Source organism: Neltuma alba, unplaced genomic scaffold, assembly GCF_004799145.2.
Source record: "Neltuma alba isolate B1F8T4 unplaced genomic scaffold, ASM479914v2 tig00010452_pilon, whole genome shotgun sequence".
Lineage (NCBI taxonomy): Eukaryota > Viridiplantae > Streptophyta > Magnoliopsida > Fabales > Fabaceae > Neltuma > Neltuma alba.
In genome coordinates, this window is record NW_021635344.1 from 410,774 (window position 1) to 430,399 (window position 19,626).

Below are 19,626 nucleotides of genomic sequence, written 5' to 3' on the forward strand. Positions count from 1 at the left end.
CAGGTGGTATTTTATTGTCATTTTCCCAAACAGAAACTTGTTGAAAAATAAGATTAAAGGAACTAAATAATGACGAAATAATTAACTAGATGACTCATTCAGTTTATTATTTCTCCCAGATCAAACGAGACTTGATGACTTAAGAACAACTAATTATATCTACTAAAGTCTTAAAATCTTGTGGAGCTTTTCCGTCTGCCCCGGAAGTAATTTTGCATTGTCCTTTTCAACTTCAGGGCATTTTCCCTGATTTTCTCACCTTCTTCCTCAACCAAAATCAGATTCAAGCTTCGAATCAATCCATTTTCAGTGAAAACCTACCTTCTATTTAAACGCCAACTTTCCATAAATCCACCACTGCTCTTGCAGCCATTCCATGATCTCCAAAGAAAGGCCTACAAATCCTCGGCTCACCGTTGGTCATGCCCTCAATCACTGAGCTACTTCCATAATGGGTCACAAACACTCCTACAGATCCATGTGCTAAAACCTGAGCCTCAGGAGCCCGAGGAACTATTTTCCCTCTTTTGCTTGTCCTGTCAACAAACCCATGTGGCAACAGACACTTTTGATCATCCTTTAAAGACCATAGAAATGGAAGCCCACTAGCTTCCAGTGCATCTCAAACTTGTAGAAGCTCATGATGGGGAACGGGAACAACAGTTCCAAAGCTAAGATAAGCCACTGATCTAGAACCATGCGGATCCAACCATCGCAAGCAACAATTGGTGTCAGTATGGGATTGTGACACACGACCAACGTCAAGCAGTGACTTGAATTTGGACATCATCTCCAGAACAAAGAGAGGAGAGTCTAATTCCTCGTAGAAAAACATAACCACTGATCTTGCTTGAGGTAGCAATCCCATAGAAGTTAGTATTTTACTAAATACTGTCTCTTTATGTTCTTCGCCGGTTTTGAGTGAGAAATCATGTGGTAAATCCTCAACTCAAGCGGGACAAAACAGGAAGGAAATCCAAGGATGTGTTTGTGCGTGGTTCATGAGAATCACTGAACTTGTGGCGTATTAAGTGGAGTGTAGAGATGAGGAGAGACTGAGATTGAAAGTGCGCGCAGGCCAACATTCAACCCAAGGGACATTGAGTTTATAAGACAAAGAAAGAGAAGGACTACTCATAAAAGTGTCAGAAACAATAATGCAAGTGACTCTCAGGTTTGTGCTTTTCACTGCCAAATCTATAGCCTGTTCAAGGTTCTCGAGACTGGCCTGAAGAAACAAGTCCACCAGAACTGGAACAGGCAGGAACGTGCCTGGCACGTGATCCTCTGGAGCTCCATCGGACACATTGTAGGGTTTGATGTTGTGTGGGATGTTTGGTTGGTCGGAGAAGAGAGACTGGTTTGATTTTGCAGTGTTGATGAAGGAGAAAGTGACATTGGAGCAGCAGAAGCTAATCTGATAGCCTGGTTCAGAAGAGCCATAGGGTGGCTCGCAAAGGGGAAGGCAATCAGTACAACGTGTTTATTCTCATCACATAATCAGTTGCCATGTTTAGTTCGGATAAGCCACAAGAAACGAAGGTAAAGGCACGCCCACGCGCACACACTCACAGTTTGGGAGCTTGTAAAATGTGAAGATAAATGTACGATGTTCAATAATATATAGAGAAGATGTGTATATGTGTGTTGATGAAAAGATTTGTCACAATTTTGTTCTGTATCTTGAGGTACAAATTTAAAGTTGTGGCTACACGTATTGTCCCCTTTGTTACCTGAACGGTCTGCGTCAAGACAATGAAAATCATCATGAGTTTACGTTTTTATTTTCTAAGCACAATCCTTCAAATATCTATGTTTTATTTTTTGCCATCAAGCTAGTCTTCTAACATTCCTATATTTCGAGGGAAAAAAACAACCGAAAAAGTCTGAATTCTACTAAGAACATGCCTAGATCCACATTCTTCAATGCATTGCACATAATATGAAAAACAAGCTATCCACTCATTATGAATTTTTTTTTAGGTACAAATATCTTTCTATTGAAAGTAATCATATTCAAGGCTTTGTTAGGCATTTATTATGATGTTGCCGTTTTGCTTAATTCTGATACACTTTGGGCCGCGGTCAACTTTCTTTTGGTTGTAGAAGGAGAGGCTTTATTTCTTGCGAATAACGCCTCTTAGCCACGTTTGGATTGATCATTGGGCCTCGGAGGGTGACGTTGGGCTATACTTTGGGTTCCAAGGCTGACCCGAGATGATTTTGAGTCCAGGTAAGTGCTAAAGGTTCAGAAAGAAAAAAGTCTAGGATCATGATGGGAGATTGTAACTCTCCAAGTGGAATTTTTTCCTTTCTGACCTCTTTATGTAAATATATATATTCTGGCCAAAAAAAAAATCATGATAAATATAATTGTCTAACACACCCTAAAATATTTTATGGTGCAATTTTTGTGTTTAAAGTATTAATTTTTTCAAGAGAAATTGTGCCATTGAAATATTCTTTCAGGAGCAATTTTAATGTCAAAATTAATTCCTCAAATAGTATGTTAAATGAATATGCATCAAACACCCTAATCAAAGTAGACACTCCAAAAAAAAGTAATTTAGGGTGTTGGATTGGATGAACTATAAAATACTTTAGTGTGTTGGACACACTCAAAAAAATATTTCAGGTGCCGAATAAATCATAAAATATTTTAAGATATTGGCGTATCCTATAGTATGCTGAATGAACAATAACACCCCACTCCACACACATATCTGTGAAGTTGCAAGAGTAATATGGCTCTAGGTGTTAAAGAATAATTATATAGACTGATTTTTGGATTACCTCCTATGGGCAGAAAATTAAATGGCGAAACAGGGAAATCAATAGTTCACTGATGGAAAAAGATACAGATTATGGAATCTGCATGCTTTTATATACATCAATATGATAGCTCGCATATATACTTGAAGATATTGAAGAACAAGATTGGTATTGTTGTTGGGTAAAGAGACGTGTTATTCTTTATTGTTATGTCCAATATAGAGCCAAATGCATAAATTTCTTGGGGCTCACCATTATAAGTGAGACTGCTCGCTAACCTAGTAACCTTTGTGTTTCCATTTTTCCACGTGCAGGGAGAGAAACAGAAGCATATTTATATCCCTCATGTTGGAGAATAATGAATTATATATTGATTATGTATTTTCCCTCAACTTATCAGGCAATAATGCTTTACACACACACACAAAGGGTGCCTTTTTTATCTGTATATTGGCTGATATATATATATATATCGAATTAATTTGACAAAATATTTTACTATATATTATATACAAATTGTTTATTCTTATTAATAACATCAAATCTTATTTTATCTTAATTTCTAAATTAATTTTCTTAATATTTATAGGACAATACTTACATCAAGTTCCTTATGCCTATTATATTAAGTTTTCCAATTATACATAACTATGTGTCTTATTTTTAAAATATTAGCATTTAATAACATTTAATTATAAATCCACATAAAACCAAAAAAAAAAAAAACACAGCCAAGTATGATGGGAGAACTCGACATAATAGATAGCAACTTGACATAAGTTTTTTTTTTTTCATGTTTATATCTAAAATAAAATATCTTAACATACGGTTCGATCTGCAAATCGATAAAAAAAATTTCAATCATTGAAGTTAATATCAGCTATGGATGAATATGTACTAATAAATCTGTGGAATTTTTTTTGTCTGAAAATTTTTAATAGATTTGAGGCCACAGAAACAAATAACAATCCCAAATTCTGTCACAAACCTCGAATTGGTCATCCAACAAATATTCATCACTTCTTGCTCTTAGGCTGATGAGAAGAATTAGGGAGCCAAAAAGAAAAATAAAAAGGAAGCATCCTTTTGGTGGGTCCCGAACTTCCAAGATATTAATAAACTGCAGTGGGATTCCATAGATAAATAATTGATCAGCAAAGATTATTCCAAAATTGATTAGCCAAGAATGTGACATCAACAAGAGATGCGCAAGAAACCTTCCATATCCATCTTCAAATGGGTTCGGTAAAAGATCCACGACCCATATTCCAAGACCCGACTTCAAGCTATATAAATGCATGCATAACATAAATGACTCCCTCGTACAAAACAAAGGAGAGAAAAAACAGAGAGAGAAAATCTAGAAGAAGAAGAGGGAAATCAATCAAATATCAGATAGATATATAAAAATGTCGAGACCAGGGCGCATAAGTGAAGAAACAGTTGGGATTGTATTTCAGAGAGGAGACATAGACCACGACGGAAGTCTGGACGGCGGAGAGCTCAGGCAAATCCTTGGTGTTCTTGGTTCAGACCCTGCGGGTTACGACCGTTACATGAAAATGGCTGACAGAAACAGAGACGGAAGAATCAGTCGCAGTGAACAAGACATCCTTGTTCCTAAGGTGACGAAGCCTAAAGAAGTCCGATGTAAGTAGTTGTCTGATGATATGCCAGAGCCACAGCCGATGACGGCGACTATATAGAATAAATCTTTTAAACACGCACACTCACTCTCTCACACACCCGCCTTTCCTATATGTAATCAGTGCCTGAGACTAGCTTAGGTAGTAATATATAGTAGTGAAAGAAGTACGTGGGAAGTCCAAGATTCAAATATCTTGTGATATAATAAGGGGGGGAAAATTATCTATATGGTTATTATGATTATTACGTGATATGTTTCCTTTACTTTCTTTTAACATCTTCTCGGGTGTTGATCTTTGTTCCCCCAGCTTCTTGTCCCCTGGTTATCAGTGAGTACCTCTATAATTTGTGGTTATTGTTTCAAATAGTAAAATATGGTTTCTTGTGTGTTATACACACACGCGTTTAGAAATTTCCCATGCAATGATTTCACCTTTTTTCTTAAAACACGATAAGTGGTTTCATAGTTTAATTTCATGTGTGAACGCTGTGTAGCTTTTGTACTCTTATATGTTATGTTTGAATCAGCGTGGATTTAGATTTGGGTTTATATCAAATATGTTATTTGGATGCAAGAAATTTTATGAATTGGGATTTGATCTAAACTAGTCAAACAAATTGTTTTATTACAATTTCTTTAGAATTTCAATTACCTTGTATATTCTAATTATTTCAAATTTCAATCATCATCTTGCACTACAACTCAAGCACGTGGACGAGTGACTCAAGTAGGGCAACTCATTTTTATTAGTGTGGATTTTTTATACTACCTAATAAACAAAGAATTTTAAATACTTGTATTTTAAATTTGAGATTTCAAATTCCAAATCCATCTATTCAGACCCAGCTTAATATAATTTTGGTGTTTAATTCATTATAATATGGCTAATGATTTGAGGGTAGTTTAGATATATGGTAAGTATGTATATATGTGGTGAGATGCAAGTAAACGCTGCGATGCAACCCCAAAAAAAAAAAAAAAGGGAAGACAAATCACAGTAAAATGGCTTCGTCATATGGACGTTTCCTCTCTTTTGATAACACCCTTTTTTAACATGATTGATTATTTAACTTATGTTAATTTCACTAACTTTCCTTAGACTCCACGTTATTGTTTTAAATACTAAATACGTTTTTCCCGTGTTATAAAAAAATTTAGGAAAACGAGTCATGCTATAAACTATTTACACCCTTCAATTCATAAACAATGCAAATTTGTTTTATTGATCCATTTTTTGATGTATGGACAACAGATTTCCTTAACCCTCTCTAGTAGGGATGGACCCATGCATGCTTAAACCTATATAGGCAATTGGTCCTAGCAATGAAGAAAAGTTCAATGAAAAATGAAAACATAGGAAAACTTAATTTGTGTCCTTATGAAAAGTTTTAGGGAAAATGAAAAAAAGGAATCTAAAAATTACTAAATTTCAAATCAGAAATTCCTACAAAAATATGCTGTTATTTACAAGTTAAGTATTGTCAAAATATGTTAAAGTGTAAGAAACAATCCTGATTTAGAATTTTGTAATTTTTATTTTCTTTTTCTGTCATTTTTTCAAAGTTCGATTTCCCCTCTTTAATTAACCTTTTTCAATATAAAAAATTTATATTTAAAAATACAATCAAATAAATTTAAGGTTTTCTTTATGACTGAAGGGAAAACTATTTTAGAGATACCTATACTTTTTCTTAATTTTTAATTTGTTATCTATGTCTTTTTTTCTCAATTAAATCTTCAAGTTTGCTCTATTAACATCTTTAACTAAATATGGTAATAAAACAAAGTTACAATAGCTAATATTGCCAAAAAATTAAAATTAAATAATTTAATTAAGAGGAAAAAACACATAGGTACTAAATTAAAAATTGAGAAAAAGTATAGGTACCTCTAATATGATTTTTCTGGGACTGAATTTGATATTTGACATCAATGGCATATGGGCTCTCCCGATTTAAATTGGTATATATATCAGGGATTGTTCAAATCCAAATAAGGGTGCTTCTTATCTTATTAATAGTGGTTCATTCTGTAATTTATATGTTTTTCTCTTTTGGGGAAATAAAGTATTCCAACATAACTGGACTTTTGACAAATGGACTTTTGTTCAACTAATTTTTGGTAAATTGAATTTTGACATAAAGGGACTTCCGGGGACTGAAAATCAAACACAGTTGCTAAGAAACAATGAAGCAATCGATAATGAATGAGAATCGATTAACTTTTGATGGAAGCCAAGAGAGAATTTACGGCAGTGTCGAATCCTGATTGACTACAAACAGTTTTATAAATATATGCTCACGGCAATATCTTTGGGCAATTATTTATTTTCTGTCTACCAAACTATGACCTCCTGTTATTAATATAAGAGTTAATTATATTAGAGATTTAATGTGATTTTAAATATAAGATTTCAATTTACTTTATTCTTAATATTCATTCATTTTATCCCCAAATAATCTCTATAGCAATTGCAAATGTTAAGGAGATTTTATCAAGTGACACATGATTAATGGAAGTACTTTTGAGAAAAGAATGTCTATTGATTACAATTATCCACAAATTAGTTATTTAACTTTTATATGAAGGGTCCAAGATAGCATAAGAGCCAGTTGAGATGTTGAATTTAATTAGTCTTAAATAATATAAGACTTTAACCCACTTTGTTTCTTTTTTTTTTTTAAATATCCTTATTGATTATAAGGGGTTTCTGCTAAGAGATAATTTCAATCATCTAATATAATTGAAGATGATAGTTTAGGAAGACCAACACATATTTGTGACAAATAACTAACTTAAACTAATTTTTTTAATATTTTCAAATTAATTATTTAACTTTTATATTAAAAATCTGAGGTAGTATGATTGACTTCGGCGAATATTATTTTGCTTTCCTTACAGAGTGATCTTCTTCTTTCTGCTTTGATTATGATTTATTCGCTCAGCTTTTCAAGGTCTTTTTCTTTTTGAGAAAATTGATAATTTGGTTCATATAGTTTTCACTGTAACTCAACCCTTAAACTTTGACTCATCAGTGTGACTCAATTCTTGTAAATTTAATTATCTTAAATTTTATTCTTTGAGTTGTATGAAATTTATAATTTTATATTCTAAAATATAGAGACTAATATTTGAAATAGTTAAGCTATAGAGATTGAATTGCATCAAATCAAAATTTAGGAACCAAGTTATGAGTTAATTACAACTAGTTAAAAATATTACGATTGAGTTGTTTAAAGTTTAGGGATTGGGTTACAATCAAGTTGAAAGTATAAGGACCAAAAAAGTAAGTTTCTCTTTTTTTCTATATGCCTTTGCATGTTACATGTGTCCACCATTTCTTATCTACAAGATAATGAAGAATATTTAAAGCATGAATTTATTTTTTAATCGACAACACTACTTTTGTCGCTTTGTCCCACTCCACGATCCGCACAACAAACCTTTCAATAATTCTGGTTCCATTAAGTTAGTTAGAAGAGAATATTTTATATTGCCACATTTTGTAATGTTTTATTCATTGCATGTGTATCACGGTTGAATATTAGTATAGTTGATAAAGAATATGATTCATTTTGCATAATGAAAGATATGGACTTAAATCCTATCAATATAAGAATCTTATCGGCAAGTAAATATATAAGAAACTCCGTAAGCATTCTTTCACTAACCACATCTGCCTGATTCTTGTAACACCTAAAACACGACCCACATAGACTTCAGTATTATTAATTGAAAAAAGACTAAATTATATAGCATATTTATAAATTTGGAACTATATACAAATAATGTTCTTAACATTTAAAGTTTAATAATAAACTCTCCTAAACTTTTAAACCTACGCTGATAACCTCAAACTATCCATTTGATATGCCTTTAAACTTTATTTTTGGTGCATATATCTTCTAAACTTTAAGCTATTATATGCGGATAAACACATTAAATTTTAAGTCACTTGCAGATAAATAAGGAACAAAACTAATATATGAGAGATATGAGCACAAATGCAAAGATCCACAAATGTTTATTGTAGGTTTCAAAGTTTAGGGAAATTTTGTATAATTTAACTAAAAGAAAAGCCATACAAGGAAGCCGATTTTTTCCCCATGATCCTTGTTCCACTTTTCATTATTCTGCGAGGTCGTCAACATTACGAAGGATATATATATTTTTTTTCTGGGAATATGATTACGAAGCATATTTGAAGCATGCTTATATGCTTATAATTGATGATTAGGAATCTTTAAAACTCGATAAATTAATTGAGGAATGTGGAATTAATTAATCATATCGCTACAAGATCACAATGATTTAATAAGATAATGGTTCATTATGTGACCAATCCCATGACAGACAAAATCTATGCCACAAAGCTTGGAATCAAATTGAATATAATTAAATTTAGTGATGGCTTTCATCCTAAGGAAGTTAATTGATTGAGAATGAAGCTTTCTCGATATCAAAAGAATACTTAAACAAAGCCTCCTTTGAGTTTTTTTTTTCCCAACAAGAAAGAAAAGGAATGTTTACTTTAGACATAAAACAAACAATCAAATTAAGAAATGGTTCGAATCCAATGATCAGACCTGTTTACATAGAATTGAAATCGTTAATACATATCATTTGCCAAATTCGGTTATCCAGAAAGGATCTTTAGTTTTTTCGGTACGGAATTTGTTTTACATTTCTCTCTCATTGTTTATGTAAAACAAAAAATTTACACTCTATTTAGATGCCCAAAAGATTCAAACATTAATAAGTGAACATAAAGAAGAAACTGTAATGAGTAATAAGTTCGATTAATTTGAAATGATTGTTTCTTTAAATTTGAAATTGATTGATTTTGTTTTGCTAAAGGAAAAAAATTAATGTTTGGAGGTCAAATTTTGAGCTCTACTCACACACACACACACACACACAGAGAGAGAGAGAGAGAGAGAGAGAGAGAGAGAGAGAGAGAGAGAGAGATGAATTGATGTTTTAATTGAGGGTTACATTTCTCATTTGTCCTGATTCGGCTACTCTAATGGATGAACTTGTTCCATTTAGTTACGTTATTTAGAAGGGAATAAAATATTTTTGACCATATATCTCTTTGTATAAGGAAAATATAACGATGAACAAAGCCCCACACAATTGGTAGATAGTTGGGTTTCTTAACCATGATGTCCTAGTTTGAATAAGGTCATATGCATGGAAAAAGCTTTGTTGGCATAAGCAAAACCCACTTTGGGTGATCTCTATGCCTCGAGAAGACTAGTTTCTAGCTATGGCCTAGGGTATACCGCCTGATTTCTACCAAATTAAAAAAAGAAAACATAACAAATATTATTAGAGTTGGAAAACTTTATATCAATTTTTTTTACTTTCATCCTCATATTTGTTAGGAGAGGCAAAATCCACTTTGGTGATTACATCTCAGGAGGATTAGTCTCTAACTATTGACTGAGAGATACCACCTGATTTCTACCAAAAAAAGAAAACATAACGATATTATTAGAGTCAGATCACTTTTTTACTTTTATGCTCATATTTCCGCATTTTCTTTCTTTCTTTTTTTAACAAAGTATTGAAAACTGAATTTCCATCCATATACCATATTACGTTTTTGAGCTAAGTTGTTTCTTGCAGTTTTTCTCTCTTTGATTACAAAAGTATTTATTGCGTAGCATTTTTAAATTTTCATTTAATCTGATGTGACTAATATCTTACAAAGACATAATTGTAATCTCGCTCTAAATATAAAAATATTATTAATAAATAATTTATAAATACTTTTTAGAACCTAATTGAATTTCTAGCTAGCTTTATATTTAGGATGAGAGGTAGTACAAGCTTCTTCTCCTTTGGTAACTCCACACAAGATCCCGCCTATGCATGATTATATTCTTTTGCAAGGCTGAGAGCTCTTCTTTTTGTTCCACTCATGATACACTGAATTGTGTTATTGGAATCCTTGCCGGCCAGATTATTTGAGTCAAGATCATACGTACTAGATAACTAGACAATAATCTCCTCGTAGATGTGTTCGTTAATAGCTTTGGTCCATTCATCAGAATACTGTTAGAATAAAATTCTAGAAATATCGTTTCCGAATTTATTACCATTAACACTTCATAGCTTTTATTCGCAAGTACCACAATAATGAGAAATGCAAAACATTAAAAGTCGCAGACAACCAAGCCTAATCTTCCGCTTTATTACTATCCATGCAGCTTCGGAATAATAAAGTTTTCGTCGCCTAGTATCATAACCAATATCATCCTCTGACTCTAGATGTCTGGAGAACATAAATAGGAAGGCTAAAAGTTTATCGTAATCTCGCTAACTGAGAACAAATTATAGGCCATTCCTTTTAGTGGAGAATCTGATACCGGCAACTCGATCATATGCACGTTAGAAGAAGAACATCGATTTGTATCCACTCATGAAGCTTATCCAACTTGAAATGGGTACGGTACGACCATGACCCATGCAAAGACCCGAGTCCAGAGTCTATACATCACTGATCTCCCTCATTCAAGCTAAGCAAAAGCCCCGGGGGGGGGGGGGGGACAAAAGAAAACCCACATATCAGATCTGAACAGTTAAATTTAAAAATTTCAAATGACAATTTTTAAATGAAAAAATCACTGTTTAAAAAACTAACGGTTAAAGTATTATTTTCAGTCTAGATCTTGTATCCATTAAAAGAAAAAAATTAAAAGCAAAAGTGCAAAAAAATTAAATCTGAATGGTACATAATTGCGATGTGCACCTAACATAATATAAAATCCCAAATTTTAGACCTAAAAATACAAGAAATAGCCTGAAATAGATAGCATATTTGTTTGTGATCTTGTGTAATAACAAACAAGCTATCCATTTCAAGCTATTTTTTATATTTCTGGGCTTAAAATTTAGGATGTTACACCTAAACTAAAAAGATTCCATGAGTAATTGAGCTAAAGTAATAAGATTCCCAAATTTATTCGGCAATAATCTGAAATCATGGGAATGAGATAAGGTGCTCATCTGTGTGTGTGTGTGTGTGTGTGTGTGTAGGGCTTACTCGTACAAGCCAAAAGAGAGGCAAATTAAGAAAATTCAGAAGCATGGATAAAGCAAACAATCACAAATTGGGAACGAAAGCAGTGTTCGTGGGAAGGCCTGGGTTTGATGAAGATCGAGTGAGGGCGAGATTGTGGAGAGACACTAACAAGGAGCAAGGTCTGAGCAGGGAGAAGCTCGAGAAAGCATTTGAGGAAATGGGTTCACGCTGGCCATGGTCCAGACCTTGGCTTTGCATGCAAAAAACCGACGACAACCATGACGGAAAAATCAGCTCCTCCGAGGAGGAGCAGCTTGTTTCTTTTGTCATGAAATGGTACGATGCAAAAAAATAAACGCTAATACGACTCTTTCATACGGCAGCACTGTAGCGATATATATGCTATATTTTCTTCTTTGAATTAAAGGAGTAGACGCTAATGGCCTGAAGTTATATAAAGGGTTGGAATCTGCAAGCTCCTACTTGTAGGAGAGTATTCATGCTATTAGATTATAAGGTTTTAATTATGTAGCCTACATCTATATAGTACAAACACAGCCCTTTCATATGTAATGATGTCATCTTTTTCATAAACACTTGCAAGTGGTTCCATGTGTGAAACGTAAATTGAGGCTAGCTTATTGGACCAGGGCATGCCTTCAACTGATGATTTTGGAGGTTATGAGTCAATTTCTTATTAACTGGACTCTACTGGACAATTTCTTTGTCGATGTTTTCGTTAGTAGCTTTGGTCCACTCGGAATACAGTAGTGTCAGAATAAAAGTTTAGAAATATCGTTCATGTGAGAGAGTGTTGCAACTTTAGCAAGTCCTCGGATATTTATCACCATAAAAAGTTTGGAGCTTTTCTTCGCAAATACCATAATGAGAAATTCAAAACATCAAAATTCGTAAGCAAGTCTACTTTTTCAAATGACTAAAAGATAAATGTCCTAAACACTTGTGACACCACCATGCCTCGTCTTCAGCTTTAATACTATCCATGCGCTGAAATTGCAGCTTCAAAATAATACAGTTTTCCTCGCCTAACACCATAACCACTATAATCCTCTGACTCTAGATGTCTGGGCGGGAAAAAAAAAAAAAAACAAAAAGAAGAAGAAGGCTCCAAGGTTATTGTAATCTCACTAACTGATGAAAAATTATAATCCAACGAAGGGACAAGTAAAACAGTATCAAGAGTAATCATATCTGTTAGTTTTATCTTAGAATTAAAAGCATCATTCTTCACATGATCCATAGCACCTGTCTCTGTTATCACGAAGTGTTCAAAGCAAAACAAAAGGCTTACCACTTTGACGAGTTCATATCGTAGTACGCACCTAAGGGTTGTCCATTCTTTCTCGGTGGAGAATCTGATGCCGGCAACTGATATGTGCGTTAGAAGAAGAATATCGGTCTGTATCCATTCATTAAGCTTATCCAACTTGAAACGGGTTCGCTACGATCCATTAACCATGCAAAGACCAGAGAGGCTATATATCACTGATCTCCCACATACAAGCTGAGCAAGAAAGAAAGAAAAAAGAGAAAGAAAACTTACAGAAAAGCAGAGAGGGATCAAAAATCAAAATAAGGTAAAATGTATCTAAATGAAATGGTGATGCCCTTCTGTGACAAGACGATGATGGCTCTCGGGTCATCATCAAAACCAAAGTCTTCAATATCAACCAAAATCCTCATCAAAGAGCGAGCGGAGAAGAAATTGAAGGAAGAAGAAGACATTATTAACAAAGATGGGAGTCTGAACAAGAAGGAGTTTATGAAAGCATTAGATAAGATCGTTCCAAACGTGGCACTGTACTTAGCCTGGCATTACACACAAAAATCCGACACCGACAGCGACGGCAAAATCAGCTTCTCAACCGAAATCGAATTCCTCACTACTTTTCTCAGCATGAAGTACGAAGCTAAATTCCGAATTATGCAAGTCCTTGGTGATATCGCCTTTTTTCTTAAATAATTCTTAGTGGTTTCATATGTATGATGATGATGAGCGCTGTGTAGGAATATGTGTGTTGGGTTATTATATTAGTCACTTAAGATTAGCTCAAATAGTAACAATAAGGCGGGATGACGTGAATAGAGATGTCCAATGTTGAAACCCTTTGAACTGTGATGTAACAAGGAAAAGAAGAGTTATCGTTTTGTGGTAGGTTTCCTTTCTTAATTAAGACAACTTCCTCATCGGTAATTCCCTTTTAAGTTTTCACAACTTTCCCGATAAACATTATATACGCCTTCTCATGTGTGGTAAATTTAATTAAGAATATAAATCATACTAATTATGATTTATAATTTTGTTTGTAGATTTCATATCATATATATCGATATCGATTCATTTGCTACTGAATGATAGAAAGTGGATTTTCCCTTGAATATAATCCTGATCTGTAGATTTTCTTATTTCTTGGCAAGAAGGGAATTTAATTGACTTAATTGTCTATTTTCAAAATGTTTCAACTCATGGTTTGAGGAAAAATTATTGTCAAGATGGATAAATATAGGAATTGATTAGGTATATTTACTCATTAAACAAAAAATGGTATTGGAACTGTATGATAGCAACTTAATTGGCTTTCAAAGTGGCCAAAATGAAAAAAAGGTCTAAAATGATATTGTAGTTTGGTGCTTTCCCACAGGGATATTTTAGAGAATGAATTATAAATTTGAAAGACAAAGTAAATTGGGATTTTATATGTTAAACCAAATTTAATTCCTAATTCTTATATTAAGGATTGGAGGCGTGTAGTATATTTTTCTTGAGTTATATCCACTCTACAGTTTACTTGTATGTATTTTGGATACTTATCATAGAAAATTATGCATAATAGGATTTAAGCTTAATCATTGAAATTCCTGACTTAACTGTTTATTTAAATTGGAATCTCTTAGATTTTTCCTCTTTTGCTAGGTGATTTGAAGCTGAGACAAGATTGCATGGAGTTTTCCAAAGAGCTTTGGAAACATGAATTCCATGAAAACACAAAGAGGGCGAGAAGAAATTGGCCAAGGCCATCACGCATGTTGGCTGTAGCCAAACTAGGGCAGAATTAGAGCACCCAACCTTAGGCTGATCTGGTTATGACCAAAAGCCATTGATAAATAAAGCCTTGTCCCGAAGCTCTCAAAAATACTAGAATTAAGCTATGCAAACAATGGCTCAACCCTAAGTCGTGTCTTTGAGAAGGCTAGTTTCTTAGAATTTTAGTTTGTTAAGTGCTTAAACAAGTTAACAGCCGCAAGTGGTGATTTGACTCCATAATTAATGCTTCTAATAATTGATTGGTGGCCGGCCACGAAATAGTTATTTTGTTTATTTGAATGAACCTTTAGAAAACTAGCTCTAGCAAAAAACTAGCCACAAATGGAGGGCTTTGTTAGCAAGAAAGAAATATGCTTGTTAACCTTACACAGCCGCATTAGCGGTGGATCTTAAAAATTTGGTCTTGTTATTGCAAAAAAGACTGAGCAGCTAAGTATGAATATGCCCTATTATTTTGACCTTATATTATTATATATGAAATTTGACATAAACATAAAGACATAATATTTGGGAAAAAGGTCGCTATACATTTTCTCAATTTTCAATTGTTGAAGATAAACAATGATAATCCAATTTCTTAAAAAAAAAAATTGTTAATACCGTCAATCATATCTATTTTAACATGTAACATCTATTAATTTTTTTCTTAATATTTACATATGGAATAAATAATATGGTTCAACATTAATTTACCGCAATGCACTGCAAAGGAATTGTTTTAAATTCACTAATAAGTTGTTGATTGAAGTGGTAAATAGCCTTACCTCCTTTAGGAGGAAAACAAATAAGTTTGAATCTTGGGAAGCATACTTGTTAGGAGGGATTTAATTTTGAACGCTCCCAACCTTGACAATGTTTAGTCTCAAATCTAAAATAACTTAAGGATACCCTAAATTACACCTAAAAAAAGAACTGCTATAAATTCTGTCCCACAATGTCTAATTTGTTATATATCCCAACAAATATTCCTTTTTGGCCAGAATAAAAAACAAAACGAATAAAAGTGCCTAGAATCTGTATGCAAGTGCTTTCCGGAAAGGCAGGTCCGGCAGCACTCCGCAGTGATAGACCGAACGAGAATTCCTTTATTTGGTGGGTCCCTGACGAACAAAATAAATAATATACCCTGTGGTAGGATTCCATAAATAACTGAGCTAAGATTCCAAATTGATTAGGCAAGAAATTGACATCAGCGACTCATATGTAAGAAGAAGAATATCGATCTGTATCCAGTCATGAAGCTTATCCAACTTGAAACGGGTTCGGTACGATCCATGACCCATATGCATGCAAATTAAAGACGCCAAGACCCGAGTCCAAAGGCTCTATATATGTGTGTGTGTGTGTGTGTGTGTATGTATATTACTCTCCCTCATACAAGCCAAGCAAAAGCAACAAAGAAAAAGAGAAGTCACATAAAATTGAAGCAGCAGAGAGGGAAATCAGAATCAGGTAAAATGACAATTAGATTACCAAAATCAGTGTCACCCAAAGTGCTCACTAGAGAACAAGTGATGGAGATATTGAAGGAAGCAGACGTGAACAAGGACGGAAGTCTGAACATGAAGGAGCTTAAGAATGCATTACAGAAGATCGGTTCGGACTTGGCACTGTACAGAGCTTGGCGGTGCATGCGAAACGCTGACACCGACGGCGACGGAAAAATCAGCCTCTCAACCGCCGAAATGAACTCCCTCATTTCTTATGTCATGAACTGGTATGAAGGCAAACTCTCAAATATGTAAGTCTCTCTAATATGGCGCGCCGTAGCTGAAGCTGAGGACCAGATGGAGAATATAATTATAAATTATAAATCCCATGTATATAACAGTTCTTAGTGGTTTAATTTCATGGATGAGCTTCTATGTAGCATGTGTGCTAGAGGTATAATAACGTGATAGTTATTATTAGTCACTTAAGACTAGCACAAATAGAAATAGAAACAATAGGGTGGGATGACACGAATATATGTTCAGTGTTCTAACCCTCTGATGTAACAAGAAAAGGAAGAATTGGCAAAAGCAAAAAAGAGGAAAAGAAAATCACGGCTGTGGTGGTTTCATTTCTTTTGTTGTTTTTCGCAGAAAATAATAATATATGGCTATTTTTTCAAGTGTTCATAATAATAATAATATATGACATAATAATACTACCTTTAGTCATTAATAGAAGACCCACCAATTGACAAATTTGGGAAGACTAAGAAAGCCAAATAAATTATTTTAAAGTATTTATATTTATCATTTTTCTGCAAACTAATTTGCCTAATTTATAAATTGATACATAATCTAATGATATATATAAGTATTTTAGAGAAATCATGTAGTATATATTATAGTTAAACAATTTATTTAGCTTCTTTAATTTTTCCAAATTAATTAACTGTGTTTTATATTAAGGAGTGATGCTAATAATTATATTCTTTGGCCTGAAATAATAATATATGGTTCACGGAAATAATAATACTTCTTCGATCCTAAATATAAGACTCATTTTTTAGTGTAAATTACACTATAAAATGGGTCTTATAAAGATAGGAGGGAGTGCATGGTTTCTTTCTTGAAAGTTGAGACCTTCCTGAACCGCACGCAATTCTTTTTTCAAGTTTTCATAGCTTTTCCAATGCTCCATGCCTTTTTCTTTTTCAAGAAAAAAACTGAACATTATAGGCTTTCTCATGTGTGATAAATTTAAGAAATAAATCATACTAATTATGACTTATAATTTTTTGTAGATTTTATTTTATATATTGATATTGATTCATTTACTGAAGGATGGACAATGAATTTTCCCTTATCCTCTATGTGGACTCTTATTTCTTCGCATGAAAGGAAAGGAGTCTACTTAATTACTTGAAGCTGAGACAAGTGCATGGAAGCATCCAAAGTGCTTTGGAAGCATGAATTGCACACAGAGAGAATATAAAATCTTTTAACTATCTCTTTTTACCAACTATAATACTACCTTTAGTCTTTAATATAATAATTAGTTTGACGTTCAATTCAGTCATAAATATAAGACTCCAAGCTATTTTAGCTTCTATATTTATCTATATTTTCCCAAAATAGTTCTTACAGTGATAGTACATATTAAAGATTTTCATAAAAGGATAAATTTAATTCATATTATTAGTAAAAGTATTTTAGAAAAGACAATAATTATTTAGATAATTAACTTTCTTAATTTTTCTAAATTAATCAACTAGCTCTAAGTACCAGAGGTGGTAAATAATAACAATATTGAAGTCGGCAAAGTGTAGACGTCACTTCTTAATTTACTATGATAATTATCTTTAATTGCCTCATTTTTTTGTGTGCATCCAGAGCATTTGAAATTTACATTTCTATCCACACCCCATCTATTAATTACGTGACTTTTTTTCCTAGGTAGTACTAGTTTATGAACCGTCTATATAGAAGCTAATATGGGCAGTTTTCCTTTTCCAGCTGGAAAGTCAATAAGTCAACCATACGAGTCGGTCAAATGGTTGGTCATCCTTTTGATCTGTGTTACTTTTTGAGTTCTAAATACAAGACTTACTTTATAATGTAATTTATATTATAAAATAGGTTTTATGACCAAACAAGTAATATGTTTTCTAAATGTAAGACTTACTTTGTGATGTAATTTATACTATAAAATAGGTCTTGTGACTGGACCAGTAATATGTTTTTAGAATAGTTGGAAATTTTAATTATTGATGGTACTTGAAAATAGTCATCTAAAAATGGCCCCATTAAGGAAGTAATCATATTTAATCATTTCTATTCTCTCACGGAGGCCAATAAAAACCAAAGAATAATCTTTAGGGAAGTCAATTTTTAATCTGTTTTAATTGCTTGCAAAATTATGAAAGGATGATCCTTATATAATTTTCTGTCACAACAGGAAAAATAATATACATATTCCTATGTCAAAATTGACACATAAAGACAATAGACTATCCATCAACTACCGAAGCAGCTAGAAGGTTAACCAAAGATACTCCTCCAATCTTTAAGATTACGCATCTAGCCATCTCGTCAGAGACCAACGAGAAGTGATTATATCATTAATTTTGTTTTAAAATGGAATAAAATTTTTTATTTTACCCATATTTAAATGAAAATTTTCCAATTTTTATCACATTCTCTCGTTATTAGTGACTTTGAATAGGGGTGATATTAGAAAAATTTAATTGATACCATACCCTATAAAGTGACTCATAATAAGGAACATCAATTTCTTCTATAAGATGCCTTAAGGCGCATACTAATTGATGACTTCTCAACCGTCTTCTAATATATACCATTTGAAAGGAAACGTGTGTAAGATCTAAACTCACCATATGGTAAACTTCCTATATGACAAAGGAGAAAATAGGGGCTGATCTGATCTTGCTCCTCCCTTTCGTCAATATAATGCGCTAAGGTTTTCAGAACATATAGAGTTGTAAATTTTAAATTTCACTTGTAGATGTGTGCCTTCAAAATAATCATGTAAATTTCTTAATTAAGAACTGGCTAAATTGATTTGGACCGCATAATTGTCCTGAATAGATTTGAAATTGCTTAAGATTTGGCCTCTGCATTATTGTACTACATGAAGAATGTAACAAATGTGTAATTCATAGAGACATCAAATCATCATGATAAACTATGATTTCACTACAAAACTTGGATATTTCAGATTAGCAAGACTTGTAGATCATGGAAAAGGAGCACAAACTACAACTGTGGCGGGAACTCAAGGTTCTATGGCTACTGAGTATGTCACTACTGAAAAGACTAGTAAAGAATCTGATGTATACATTTTTGGAGTTATTGCTTTGTAGATAGTATGCATGTGGAAGAAAACCTATCAACTCTGAGGCTCCAGAGGACGTAAAGAACTTAGTGAAATAGGTATGGGATCTCCATGTATTGGGAGAATTCTAGCAGTTGATCCAAGGCTACGAGGAGATTTTGAGCAGGATCAAGTTCAATGCCCTGATGATCATTCGGTTGTGTTCTGCTCATCCTGATCATAACCATAGGCCTTCAATAAGGCAAGCAATTCATGGCTGAACTTTGAAACTCCATTTCCAAGCCTTCTTCAAGTTATCCCATGCTATCGTACGTGTCATTTTCC

At 33.2% G+C, this 19,626-nt stretch overlaps 1 long non-coding RNA gene across 1 annotated transcript; it reads right to left on the bottom strand.

The window, feature by feature from the left end:
• Nucleotides 1-238: 238 nt before the first annotated feature.
• Nucleotides 239-16,122, bottom strand: LOC114756697 (uncharacterized). The gene is made up of 3 exons (XR_003741493.1): nt 15,884-16,122; nt 11,816-11,817; nt 239-254 (listed from the first exon to the last, which is right to left on the bottom strand). It is a non-coding gene; the product is annotated as an uncharacterized LOC114756697 (long non-coding RNA).
• Nucleotides 16,123-19,626: the final 3,504 nt, after the last annotated feature.